The following is a 12,359-nucleotide window of genomic DNA, read 5'->3' as shown; positions in this document are numbered from 1 at the left end:
CGACACCGACTCCGGTCACCAACGTGAATCACACTCACGGCAAGGACAGTCCTGGAAAACACTCCAGCATGTGCTGGGAGACAGGAGACACAGCCAGCTGCATTTGCATTCACAGCTGTGTGCTTCTCAGGGAATCTCAGATCCAAAATAGAGCACTTACGTGCTTTGATTCATTCGGGCCTTACATTCAATTTATGTCTATCAGCACATCCTTCCAGGATAATAACAACTTGTACAACTTCTCAGAAAATGCAACTACTCTATATAATATATTTCATTTGTTACTGTAGGTTATTCACCAGTACTCCAGGCACCATTTGTCAGGTTGTTTGTTTTCTTTAAAGAGCCCAGCAGCTAACAGTTGCTATAAAGTTGTTTATTGCAAAGGCACATCAGTCTTGAAAGGCAAAGAGTCAGAAGTGTTAAAGACCACGCTAAAGTTTTTGTATAGAGTCCCAAACAGAAGCAAAGTCCCAATCAGAGGTAGAAGCTGCTCCTCTCGAGGTCCTGGCAGGACCAATGATGGTGTGGCAGCTCCTGTCTTCTTTGGGTGATGAAGATGGCAGTGAGGAGAAAAGAAAAGCAAGAGAGCAGGAACAAAAGCAAAGCAAAAGGCGAATCTCTCCCCAGTGCACAGATTCTTATACACAAGTTACCCAGCAAGCTAAAGACACAAACTCGAATCACTTCTTCTTACCCTGTTAGAATTCTAGTTTCTTAGCACGCCAGGTTACGTATAAGCTACGCATATGGTCTATCTGTTCTATCTGAAAAATGTAAGCAATATTCTTACTATAGTTTTATTATGTCTAAAACTATAGTCCTGGAGCCTCCACAGAAACATTAGTATCTAGGACTATGCTTTTCAACTTTCACTAGAACTCACTACCTTCTACTCTGGTATCTAAGACCTTCATTCTCTAAAGCACTTAAAACTTATCCTTACTTACTTACTTGCTTGCTTATTCTAAAACTTAAGCTTACACCTCTACTTTATGTGTGAGTGGCTTAATATACTTCAATTCATCCAAAGGTTTTAATTCAATCCCTGCACTCTGATTTTTCTCTGAAAAATTCAGAGAGACACTTGACTTACAGATTCCAACAAGTTACATAAGACTCTAAACCACAAAGAATGGGATTTTTAATTCTGTCTGCTCTGTCACTGTCTGAGGTATCAGAGATGACTGTTATACACTAAACACAAAATGATTTTTCCACACATAGCAAAACTAAACCAGTTTAGGAGGCGCTTTCCTTGACTTAATAGAGATCCCTAACACATACAGTGCTCAGCAGCACAGAAACACCAATGTGATCAATTTTGGATTGTGACCAATCTCATGCAAACTAAACAAATATATGCATCTTCAGATACCGAGCAAATGCTCCAAATTAGTCACCGGTATTAAAAAGAAGTAGTAAAAACTACATTACTTTCACTTTAGGAAAGAAGTGGAAAATATCTTTGAGGCAAGTTTTTAATCAGAATTTGCTTCAGCATGTAGTTACACTTGTTCATTTTGAATCATGATATGCACACAGCTAACAATAACCATGAGGAACAAGCCTCTAACAGCCCCTGCTCAGAACAGCTTCTGTGCACACAGCCTCAGCCAGCAGAGCTTCCACCACACAGGGGACAAGTCACAGAGGGGCTCCTGAGCTGGGCTGGCCCCTGTGCATGAGACAGCAGTGGTGCCACTGACACTGTCCCACAGTCCTTCTCACACGGAATTCTCCACCCTCTACCTGGGCTCTTCTCAATGCGTCCCCTTTTCCATTAACATAGCAAGCCACCAAAATTAAACTCAATGAAGGAATTCTGAAAAAAACCTCAAAAGATTACTGTTTTACTTGTAGATTCCCTCCTGCCTCTAAAAGCCATTTTAAAACACCGATAATGAAAGTTTAAATTTCTACTCTTATACAAAAAACATGGGATATTTGGAAAACAGTTTCTGAAATTACTCAAGAAAGCACAGCTTTTATAAAAATGATGATTAAAGACAGAATGTTCAGAAGTTGTAGAAAACAAACAGAATCCACAGCAATAACTTCGTCAGTCATGCAGAAAAATGAGTGAAAGAAGCTCAAATGCTTGTATTTCTGTTCCACCACTAGCTGTACTTAATTAGAAGAACTGAACAGAACTGTGTCTACTTTTCACAACAAAAATCACATCATTAAAGATTTACTTATTGAATATATTTGCACATAAATACAGGAGCTCAATAAAATGCTGATAAGCAGCAAATAAGATATCTGCCCAGGGACTTCCTTTCCAGCAGCCTGCAAAGCTCCAGGACCACAGCAAGTGTCTGCACTCCCAAAAGAACATTTTTAACTGCTACACATCAGAAAGTTGAAAAATACATAATTACATTATCAGGATCATAGACTCACTACCTTTGATTTTTCACCGCTTGAAAGAAGACTCAAAGTCCATTGAAGCTCTGCCTATGTTTGGAGCATGGAAGGACTCCCATAGGAAAATCCAGGTAAAGAGTATCAGACTTCACTGAAAACCAGAGGTGGCCACACAAAGTCAAGAACGGTGCCCAGGCACCAACAAACTCTTCCACACACCGGAATCAACATTTTGGTTCAGATTTTATTCCAAGCTTCGGAGAGTCACAGAAGAAAACTGGGAGAGTTTGTTCCTGCCCAGAAAGCCCTGCCGTGTTTATCAGTACGTGCAGCTGACAGACCTTCCTCCCATGGAAGCCAGAGGCACAGGCGGCCCCTGGGAGCACCGAGGAAGAGGAAGGGCGGGTGGCCCTGCACAGCACCTCTGCCAGCAGCTCCCAGCGCCTGCGTACACCCCGACACCGCCTTTATATGGCCAAGCCAGGCCTGCTGCTGTGCCTCCAGCTTGGCAACCTGCTCGGAAAACCTGAGCCACGTGCAGGGTGCAGTGTGCTCAGAGTGCAGGGTTAAAGGCTCCAGAGCTCGGGTACATCCAGCCCCGAGCGACACAGCAAACTGCATGTGCTCCCGTGTACAGCGGAGTACTCACACGGCCAGTAAGGCTGATCTCCTGAGCGCTGGGTACTGTCACTGCAGTGCAGACACTGCCACTGCAGCGTTATCCACGGCTCCAGCAGCCTCGGGAGCACATCCCAGGGGGGCTTTGGCTGCCCACAGCCCATCCCTGCCCAGGGCACACGGGGAGCTGGGCTCACACACGGCACGCACAGGAGCGCCGAGGGCCCTGTAGGACAGAGCTGGGCAGTTCTGATCGCTCTCCCTTTTTTAGAAGGGAAAAAAAATCCAATTAACTTCTCTGGAAGCAGGATTGGGCCCAGAGCCCAAAAATGCTCTGGGTTCCCAAGTCCTTACTCACTGCTCGCAGTTGGACCGGCTGGCACAGGAGACAGCAGCGCAGCAGGAATGCGCGGAGCTGCTGCGGAGGCTTTGGGAGCCGGGGCCCAGCCCTGCTCCTGCAGCCTGTGCCCAAGCCCAGCCAGGGCTCCGGACGTGCTGCAGTAAATGCCAGCCATGTACGGTACAAACACTGCCCTCGCCCTCTCCATCCCGAGGGGAATGCAGATGTCACCAGCTGCCTCCTGAGCAGGCTCTGCAGGCCTGAACCCACAGCCACCCAAGTCAGGGCACGCTATTTATAACATTTCACTTTTCTCTGCAAATAATACCTGCTCCAAGTTCAAGTCCAAGGCATATTTTGCCTTGCCAGATGATCTGCGACCGTCTCATCACTTATTACATTGTTATCGCTGCTAAGCTGAGCAAACAGGGCTGCTAAGTCTATTAATCTTCTGAAACACCAAGTCTGAAACTGTAGAAACAAAACATCTCACTACAAGATACATAAAATGTGCTATAGAGAGATAACGGGGGAATTCAGTGCACGCTCTGCTAAGTTTTTTTCAGTGCCACTACAAGCAAGACTGACGCACTTTTGCAAGAGCTGACTCGATGTAACACCAACAAGTTACATAAGGGAAAAGCAATTCCTTTGACAAGAGAAGCCTGCCCCAGGGCGGACAGCGAGGTACACTTCCCACAGGAAAACCTGGACACTCTGCAGGCACTGGAACTGCCACCTGTACATTCACAAGGACTGACAAAAGGAGCCCAGCCCAGCCCAGCCAGGCTAACCGCGGCAGGTTGTGCAGGAGCTCTGCTCAAAACACCAAAGGAATGGACTTATTTCAACCTGTCTAATACTTACTACTTTTTATTTTCAGAAAATCACTCCATTCAGCTACTCACATGCAGCTAGAATATTTATGTACCAAAATATTTTTCTGAGAAAACAAGTATTTGGCCGATTTGCCCAAAGCAAAGGTCCCATGAGCACACAGGATTCATACATTTTATCACAGTGCCCAGATCAAGGCAGCTCCAGGAGGTAGTGGGGCTGTGGACCCGAGCTGAGCGGGCCCATTCCCCAGGCTGGGCTAATGCTAGTCATGCACTTGCCTTATGGGAATTACAACCTGGCTACACAGAACTCAGGCCCAGCTGCATTTTCCTCAGGCCTGGCTGCCTCAGTTTTCCTGTACAAACCTCTAGATCAAATCAAAATGAACTCAAATTGCAGGATTTTGCACCCTTGTGACAGAAGTGCTGTCACCTTACACACCACTGCTGCTCTTACTTATTTGCACCAACAGCAATTTTGCCTCCAAAAATTCAATCTTAATCAAGCTGAATTGTGAGAACTCAAGTTAGATTTTACCGAGGATAGATTATACCTATTGCAAGTGTTTTTATTTTTCACAGCTACTCGAAATAAAAATATTTTGGATAAAAATATTCTTCTATAACAATTGCATGCACATAATCTAAAACATGGACTATTTCACAGGGTAGGAGCTGATAGAAAGTAGACTTCAAAAGAAATTAATTGACCCCTTAGGAAAAGCAATTCTTCTGATAGACTGTGGGATTTCACCCTGAGGTCAGCACACATCAAAGCCAGCCCCCAAACTGCCCAATGGACACAGGAACCCTCATACCTGTCAGCCTGGCCCAGCTCAGGGTGCTGCTGTTGCTCTCCTGCCGCTGCCTCTGAAGCTGAAGAGACTTCAGAGCACCTTCAGAACAGAACTTCCAGCTGGTTCTGAATGCACACATCAGGGCAAACTAACATCTGTCACTGGCTTTTTTCTCTGACCAAAGTACTGCCCAGCACATTCCCCCTACACAGACTGCTGAAGGGAGAGTGGGCTAAAGCATCCTCACAGGAACCACACAAAGCCTTCACCTCACAACTCCGTATATTAACTGTATTTTCTTATCTTCGGGTATATTGAAGTTCCATCACAACTGCAACACGGTTTTAATAGTCCCTTCTATTTCCCTGTTAATTGCTGGGAACTCTCTTTGACACTAATGGAATTGCAACTGCACGTATTCACAGCAGAGCAGGCTCCAAACGTCACCGAGGACAGCATTCAAAAATATTTATATGTTTATCCTTTTGGTAAATAACCATGGGGTAGGAGGAAAGAAATGTTGTTTACTTTGCAGCATAGCTTGGGAAACTAAGTTTACAGTACATAATCGTTAATAAAATTAAATTTTAAAATAACAATCAGAGGAAACTGCTGTAATCCTTAAGGCACACAGACAGTGGAGACCACCAGTCATGCAAGGGAAAGGAGAGCCCCTGTGTAGGGCTGGGCACAGCAGGACACACTGAAGTGTAGGAATTCCCAGGGAAGCAATTGAACTCTGCCAGATCCTCCCTCTCCCTCCCCTCCAGACAGGAGTAGTAGCAGGAATTTGTTGATAAACTCATAGTTGCAAAAATCATCCTTGGCATGAACATAAATCATAAGTAATGGAACAGAACTTTTCCTGCAGTTTTCCCTTAAGGAGCTGGCCTTAGCTAACATGCTGTTTACAGCATTCCCATCGAAAATAAGTCTAAGGAAAACACCTACAAAACCTTTAGAAGTAACAGAATTACCACAAAGCCTCTTACAACCCAACACACATGACTTCCTCAGTGCCAGAGTATGGTGTGTGCAGATTACCCACCAGTTCCTGAGCAGGAATCACCCCGAGCAGAAATCATCCACTAGTTAGGAACCAAGAGGTGCTGAGGTTCATCCCCCTAATTACAGGCATTCCTGTGTCACTACCACCTCCCCACTGACGTTGAAGCAGCAGAATAAAACTAAAAGGAAATAAAAACAGGGAGGGAAGCCTATGATTTAATATGAGCTGGTCATCAGATCTTCATCTACACCACACATGTAAGAACTTTCTGTGGCCACAGAAACCCTCCCAGCCAGTGAGGTCAAAACTATGGGGCCTTCACAGCCTGTCTGCTCTGGGCAGCCAAACCCTGTGGGGCAGCACCCTTTCAATGGCCAGTGGCGCTCCAGCTGTTTGCTGGCACCCATCACCATCTCCTGGACTTCACTGTGATATTCCAGGCTTCCAATACAGGCAGCTCCAAGTAAGGGAAGTCAGAGCAGCACCTGATGCAGGACACAGCTGGGTCATTGCACCAAAAGCCACGGCATGGGGCATTGACCTGCCCTCCACAAACCCCTTGGGGACAGACTGCAGGAGTGCATTACACTTTTCTCAGGGGTGTCAGACACCTTCCCAGGGGGAACCAGGCTGGAGGCAGCTGTGGGATACGCCCAACTGGCCATTAGCCATGCCTGCTTTCAGCCCAGAGCAGAGGGGCTCCTGACACCTCTGGTTCCTGCAGCAGCACATGCCAACCTTCCACATGCAGCAGTCCTGTCACCATTGCAGTGAGCACGGGGCTGCCAAGCCTTTCATTTCTTCCTCTTTTATCTTCCTTCAATTATCATAATATTGTTCTATGCCAGTGGGCCTGCCGAGGGTCAGTGTCACATGCAGCCAGCCCGAAGGGAGCCTGCAACCTCTCCTCAGCTCTCACCCCAAACTTCCCCTGCAGCAACAAGTGCCATCGGCTAATTATTCATCATGCAAATAATTTCCTTGTCACTTTGGAATGTGTTGTCATTTCATTAGAACCCTTTGTCCGTAGTGCCAAAAAAAGACATAACCCAGTTAAGTTATTCACCATTACTATTCATTACTGCCATACCTCTGTCCCGTTACATCCCTTCCCTGAACCTGCTCTCCTGCACTTCATTATCTCTGTCACCCGTGTCCTGCTTCTCCCTTGCTCTGGGGCATATATTCCCCACCTCAAAAAAAAAAAAAAAAAAAAAACCACCAAAAGAAATTCTTTCTTACTAAAAGAAACAACCACATATTTTTCCAAGACAACCATTTTACAAAAACATCCCTGCATTTTTCTCGTCCACTATACCACCGTCTTAACAAAGGGACTTACACCTGCAAACCAAAGTTCTGAATTCAAGAACTTTCTCTAAAAAGAAAACACAAACCTCTCTTTCCGTCACGACGCCGCGGCAGCCCCCGGGCCCAGGCCGTGCGGTGTGTGCACAGGGCGATGCCGTGAGCGGCACCGCAGAGCCTGGCTCAGACAGCGCACCGCGGGGCCGGCCCTCCGGAGACACACCGGAGACACACCGGGCATATATAGGAGACACACGGGGACACACAGGGCACACACCGGGCACCCTCCGGACACACACCGGAGATACACCGGGCACCCACCAGAGACACACCGGACCCTCACCGGATCCCCACCGCCCCCCGGAGCCGGCCCCGACCCACGGCCCGGCCCCGGCCCGCCGCTCGCACCGCGGCCGAGAGCGTCCGGGCTCCCGGCGGGGACACGAGCGGGAGCCCGATCCGGGCGCGGCCCAAGGGACGAGCGGGCACCCGGCCGCGCCCCGGCCGGCGCTGCGGCCCCTGGCGGAGCACGGCCCCGGTTCCCGGCCCGCCGAGCGCAGCAGCGCTCCCCCCGTTCCCCGCCCGCCGCCGGGCCCGGGCCGCGCCGCCGCACTCACCCCGGGCCTGCCGGCGGGCCCTGCCGGCGCGGCCCGCCCGGCTCAGCCGCTCATGCCGACGGTGCCGCCGGCGCGGCGGGCGGAGGCAGCGGCGGCCCGGGCTCCCCGCGCCGGCCCCGGCCCCGCTTCCGCCGCCGCCCCCGCCCCGCCCGGAAGCGCCACCCGGCCCCGGCCCCGCCGGCGGCCCCGGGCCCGCGGGGAGCCCGGCCCGGCCCCGGCCCGGCCGCGCTCACCTAGTCCCGGTGCGGCCTCCGCGCTCCGGGCACCGCGGGAGCCAGGGGCAGGCGCGGAGCGGGGCGGCGGCGCGGCGGGCTGCCCTCCCCCGGGGCCGCCCTCCCTCATCCTTCCCCGCGGCGGAGCGGCCGGCGCCTCATGAGTCACCGGGCCCGGGCCCGCACACGTGCCCGGCCCCGCCGCCTCCGGCCGGGGGAGGCACGGCAGGGCCGGCGGGGGGCGGGCGGCGCTGCCCGCGGCCCGGCAGTGTCCGCAGAGCGCCCGCCGCGATCGCTCCGGACCCCCCTAACGAGGCTCCTCGGGACACGATCCTCTAAAGATTTCCTTCCCCAAGCGGGCAGATTGACCCTGTTTTCCTCCCGGTTCCCGCCCCTCCTTCCCCGCACGAGAGGAGCCGTTTTAAAGCGGGTGGTTTTCCGGGGGCTGTCCGGCACCCACCCCGAGGAGCTGCACCGCTCCCGGTCCCCCGGAGCAGCAGGCCCGGCACACAGGCTCTGCCCCGTGTCGCAGGGCAGGTGCCGGTCCTGCCGTGCGGGTCACACGGACGGCACAGCGCAGGAAAGGAGAGACGGTCCGGATTAGCCCGAGGTGTGTGTGTCAGTGTGTCCCCTGCCAGGACACGCACCTAGGGCCACGTGCAAAGGGCTCATCAAAGCGCTGTGGTACTAACCACAGTTTAGGAAAGACATAAACAAACTGAAAAGAGACAAGGAAACAGACAAGGAAAGAGAAAGGGTTTATCTCCAGTGTCAGATAGTGTTAAACATCTTTTAACACAGACACCTAAGAAGTGGGTTATGTTTTGTGAGATGAAGTAATTACAAATAATTCCTCACTTGATTTTGGGAGACAGATTTTGTTACCTGCACTTGAGATCTAACTCCGGCTGCTTCCTTCATGAGGCTTTTTGTTCTATTACACAGCCTAGAGGGGATATAATTAACTCTGCTTTTCTTGTGCTCCAATCACCCCTGCAACAGAGCAGGCAGCACTTTGGAAACATAATGGGTTTAAGTGAGCATCCATCCTCAGAGCCCAGCCTCGGAAGCATCCAGGTGTGCCACATGCCCGAGGGAGTGCAGATACCTCACTGCCTGGGAGAGCTTTCTGATACCTGCTGCTCAGCTCTGATGGCTTTTTCCTACAAACTGGAGACTGAGCGGACAAAGAAGCATGGGGTTTTCTTTTAGAAAAATGTCATGTTCTTACAGTTGTGTTTCAATGAAGTTTAATCCGATCAGAACAAAACCCATGACAGCTGGTACCCCATCATATTTTATATTTATGTGCCTCACTGTGGTGCAATGCAGATGTCCCTCAGACACCTGCACAGCCCCGATGGGCCCTGGCAGTGAACACTGTACTGGGCCATTTATGCTCTTCCTGTTCCCGTTCAAGCACAAAGAGCTCCGGGGGCCATTTCCTGCCTGAGAACCGACATCACCACACCGGGCTTTTTCAAAGCATTTGGTCTGGTCACAGAGTTTCTGTACAAACTCCTCCCTGCCCAAATTCTTCTCAGATAATGGCACAGGACCGTGTCTTGGTGCTGGGAGACTGGAGCTGTGCCCTGGGCACTTGTGATGGCATTTCTCACTGTATCCTGTAAAGGGAATTCATTCCATTCACATCGGTTTATGCAGCTTACAGGGGATCAAACCCTAAGGCATGGATGTTAGGCACAAGCTCTGTCATAACAAAATGTCCAGGCAGGGCAGGGTAAAGAGGAAACAGTCAGGAAATCTCAGATCCAGGGGTCTCTCCAAGTCATCATCCAGTACCAACAACAGTGACCACCTGGGACTCCAACAGACAGCAAAGATAAAGAAATATATCACTGCACACTCAGCATTGTGTGCCACTTAGCCCTGAAGACATAAATCAGTACTCAAGGACACAGAAAGTTTTTTGGAGATATTTTATGTTTTAGAGTCCCTGTGTGCTATTGCAACTGGAGCAAGAAAGAGGAGCTCTCCTGGCTGAGTCAGTGCAGCCCTGCTGCTGTTGAGGTGAAAGGCTGACCTATGAAAATGGTGCCAAAGTTCCTGCCCTTCCCTGTGAGCCTGGCAGGCAGCAAGACCACTGGTCACCTGGAGCATGGCACTGGGACCAGCATGTCCCAGAGCCTGACATGAGGCTGGCTGTGGGCATCCTCTCCACAGCTGCACCTCAAGCAGAAAAAAAACACTTCCTCACTGCAGGGCTTCCACCCACCAGGGCCACGGGGGACTCTGTACCTGGCTTGACACAGAGACAGAAACCACAGTGCAACTCCACCAGAGCTCCAAGTATGTCCTGTGTCTTCCTTTTATCTCACCAAATAGCTGCAACAGAGCAGTCACTAAATCAACCTATACTCTAATTTTCCTTCCCTCCTTGAGCCTTTATTAAAGGCAGACACATGAGTTGCTTCAAACCCGGTCTGAACACGACTGCAACCCTGGAGAAGCTGTTTGCTTCCTGATGCCCTTATTTGTGCAACAGTGGTGAAGCTCAGTTCCCCAAAAAGGTCTGACACAAGCTGCAGTGCTGCCGCCGCAGAAGGCCCTGCTGCCTCCCTGCTCTTCCGGAGCACGCAGCCATCGCTCCCCACCAGCCCAGAGCACACTGCTTTCTGTTTAATGATCTCAGCTGCACGTGCATTTCTGTAAATATAACACACTAATTTACGACTTGGCCCTTACACCGTTTTGTGCTTTTGTTTTAGACCCTTCTGCAATGACTGTGTGATAGTATTTTTGTTGAAAGCAATAAAAGACTTAAAACCTCCCCTAGTCTGCAAGCACGTAAGTGAGCAGAATCCACAGTGCAATTCCCAGCAAATATTTGTGATACGCATTTTAGCTTTTGCGCTTCCTGCAAAGGTGATTTCTTTCCTTCTCTGCAGCTCGTGCAGCCCCTCTGGCAGCGCCTGGTCACTGTCCCAGCCCCAAGGGAGCAGTGTGGGTGCTCAGCCCAGTGGCTGCTGTGTGTGATCCAGCGTGGTGTTTAGTCACAGAAAACTGGCGGGACGTTTGCCAGCAGCAGCGGATTTCACGGTAGGAAGCTGAGGGTCACTCTCAGAGGATTAATGCCATTTTAATCTCCCATGAGCTTAACCAGCAGCCCCCCAGAGTGCCAGAGTGGGCTGAGGAGCCATGCCCCAGGGCTGGACTCCCACCTGCCTCGTCCAGGGCTGGCAGGAGCCTGCGGAGGAGCAGCACTCAGCCCCGCTGGGAAATGCCCCCAAAGTGGAGCACAGCCATGGCAGGGTACCTCACCTGCCATGTCTCCTCTCTACCACCAGAACTCAGCAGATGTTAAACCAGCTCACAGGGCTCTTGTGAACATGTGAAAACCTCTCTCTCAACTTTTCCAGCACGGTAAGTACCAGAGGTGATGAACAGATGAAACCGTAGTAGAAGCAGAAGAAAAGAGCAGATGCACACGGCAGTGGCTCCCGCGCCATGTTTGTCCTGCGTGTCCCTGGGAGCAGGCTGGTGCTCACTCAGGGTGCAGCTCCCAGTGCTTGTGGGTCCCAGTGCCCCCCAGCACATACCACAGAGGGTCTATGGTGGGTCTGACTGCAACTTCTAGTGCTCTTCAGAACCTCAGTTTCATTACTCATGTCTTGCATAAAACCGTCTTGAATTTAGCGTTCATTTCTGTAATAAATTATTCAAGCCTTCACTAACTCAAGACGGCGAGACACATATGCGAAAGCAGCACAGTGACAGACAGTAAAACCACCCAGCTCGGTGCACAACTCACCGTCCTTCACCAGCGCCACACGGTTCCTCTGCTCTCTGCGCTCTGCCTCGGTCCCACCTGGGGCTCCTGTGGGTGCACGGGGTGCAGGCAGAGCTGCTGGCACAGCCACCGCCTCCCTGGTGCCGCGGGGCCAATTACAGCATGCAGCACGGTGGCCTGGCCAGGGGAAGTGGGGACAGACCAGGGAATGACACCAAACCTACGAGGCCAAGGGATTGAAATGTGCCCTTCGTGCAGCGGAAACCACGGCCACGGGCCAGGCTTTGCTTATGTATTTTCTTAAGGAAGCAAAAATTACTTTCTGCTAGTAAAAAAGGGCAAGGCAGAGGAAGTGCTTTGCATGGCGGCTACAGCCCCTCTGGCTGGTGGGGAGCTCACATCAGGGACACGGACGCGCGGTTTGGAGCGTGCCGGGAGCCGGCGTCTCCCTGTGACCCATTAATCTGCCTGCTGGCAGCTGGTGGGGGAAACGGACTT

General features: G+C 51.0%; 1 protein-coding gene across 13 annotated transcripts in view; it reads right to left on the bottom strand.

Annotated features, from left to right (window-relative positions):
• Positions 1–12,359, bottom strand: part of MBNL1 (muscleblind like splicing regulator 1) — a 65,801-nt gene extending 53,442 nt beyond the window's left edge. For 3 of the 13 annotated variants that reach the window (XM_062499510.1, XM_062499511.1, XM_062499516.1), the window contains exon 1: positions 11,883–12,354. The gene's annotated coding sequence lies outside the window, so the exon portion shown is untranslated. Of the gene's footprint in view, positions 1–2,409; positions 2,642–4,985; positions 5,172–7,898; positions 7,937–8,131; positions 8,151–11,882 lie in introns of those variants that run through there. The other 10 variants (XR_009933480.1, XM_062499515.1, XM_062499514.1 and 7 more) reach the window with 8 other exon arrangements.

The sequence above is a fragment of the Cinclus cinclus genome, chromosome 10, assembly GCF_963662255.1.
Source record: "Cinclus cinclus chromosome 10, bCinCin1.1, whole genome shotgun sequence".
Taxonomy (NCBI): domain Eukaryota; kingdom Metazoa; phylum Chordata; class Aves; order Passeriformes; family Cinclidae; genus Cinclus; species Cinclus cinclus.
The sequence above is the reverse complement of the archived record's forward strand: the minus strand, read 5'-3'. Positions and strand labels throughout refer to the sequence as shown.